General features: G+C 26.6%; 1 non-coding gene across 1 annotated transcript; it reads left to right on the forward strand.

The window, feature by feature from the left end:
* TRNAG-CCC lies at positions 1,160–1,230 on the forward strand. Its single transcript has one exon. It is a non-coding gene; the product is annotated as a tRNA-Gly (tRNA).

Raw genomic sequence — 2,022 nt, forward strand, 5'->3', positions numbered from 1 at the left:
AGATAAAAATACTAGTTAATGACTAATTTTAATGTACAATAGCATTTTTTTAAGGGAAGTTCTACGGTGCTTACAGTTAAAAATCAACATATGTTGAACATATGTGTCTAAGAAAGAAGAGTGACACGTGAGATTTGATTTCTTTGTATGTGTGTAAGCTACAAACGCTATTTTGGTACCGTTCTTTTTATTGTAAAGCTAATTATGTATTAATATTTTGATTAACTTTTGGACAACAATATATTTTTGGAATTGGGGTGGACCAAATTTTTTTTGAACTTCTAACTTGGACTGGATAACAATAGTTAATAATTTTTTAGACTCTTTTTGAAGTCTGGTTGAAAACGTTTTCCTACTCCAATGGGTAAAAACAAATTAAACAACCATGATATAGACATGTCTTACACAAATATAAATATATAATACATATACTTTCTAGCTTTTGTAATTTGAATGAATATTTTACTGAAAAGTAATTTTATAATAAAAATATGAAAAATAATATATTGTTTACTCTTCAGTAAAATATTCATTCAAATTACGAAAGTTAGAAAGTATATGTATTATATATTTATATTTGTATAAATATCATGGTTGATTAATTTGTTTTTACCCATTGGAGTAGGAAAATGTTTTTAACCACACTTCAAAAAGAGTCCAAAAAATCATTAACTATTGTTATCCAGCCCAAGTTAGAAATTCAAAAAATTTTGGTCCAGTCCAGTTCCAAAAATGTATTGTTATCCAAAAGTTAATCAAAATATTAATAAATAGCGTTTGTAGCTTACACACATACAAAAAAATCAAATCCCACGTGTGACTCTTCTTTCTTAGACACATATGTGGGAGTGGATCCTCTCCAGTGAATAAAAAACTGGATGGTGTGCAGTGTTTAATCTAACCATTCACCACATTCTCTTTCTTATTTATTTCTGATCCCACTATTAAAATCAAAGGTGAGAGATTGCACTGTATTTTGTCAAGTGTTGAAAAAACTGGAGAGGATCCATTTCCCACGTATGTTCAACATACCATGTTAATTTCTAGCCGTAACCACCATAGAACTTCCCTTTTTATAACTCGATGATTCTTACACTATCATTTCAATTGCTTTGAAAAGTTAAAATTTAAAAAAGTATCCAGAAATTTTAATATGAAAGCGCATCTGGTGTAGTGGTATCATAGTACCCTCCCACGGTACTGACCGGGGTTCGATTCCCCGGATGCGCAGTTTTTCTAACAGTTTTGCTTTTCAAAAATAAATAAAGTATTTGAGCAATGAAATTTAGCACAAGTTTATGTAATAAATTAAAAATATTTTTTTATTTATTATATTAAAATATTTTTTAAATAAAAAGACTTTTTTTTTAAAATATAAATTATATCTTTTAACAAAAATTTTTAGTATTTTTATTTTTACTTTTAAAAAATTGTTAAAATACGCTACTGAAATAAATATTCTTTTTTAACAAATTAATGGCACTTAATCATTTAATATAATATAATGACGATGACAGGATTTCTTCTTGTTCTTGGGTGTCTTTATGTGACAGGTTTATGAGACAATGACCATGAACGATGACTTAGTAATACTTTTCTTTTTCGAATTAAAACTTCAAAAGACGTTTTAATGATCCACAATGGAGGACACTACTTATCATTTATTTCGGAAAAGGGTACTAATAAGTAACATATTCCCAACGACTTAGATTAAATCATATGTTTTAAAACTTCCAAACATTAATATTTAATGATATATATTTGTGACTAAAGTTAATATATATATATAAAGTATCAATTATTAGAGTAACCACCTTTTTTGTTATAGTAATAGTGTAATACTCACACAGATAAAAAAAAGTGATGAATGTTTCATAAAAAACTAACCCTAACCCTAAATTTTAGTTAAGTTTGAAATTTAGGTACATTTTTTTTGTCTAATAGGTTAGATAATTTTTAACTCTAAATATTATTATATTACAAATTCATTTACACTATATACTTGTATTACACACAACACTT

The sequence above is a fragment of the Arachis ipaensis genome, chromosome B07, assembly GCF_000816755.2.
Source record: "Arachis ipaensis cultivar K30076 chromosome B07, Araip1.1, whole genome shotgun sequence".
Classification (NCBI taxonomy): Eukaryota; Viridiplantae; Streptophyta; class Magnoliopsida; order Fabales; family Fabaceae; genus Arachis; species Arachis ipaensis.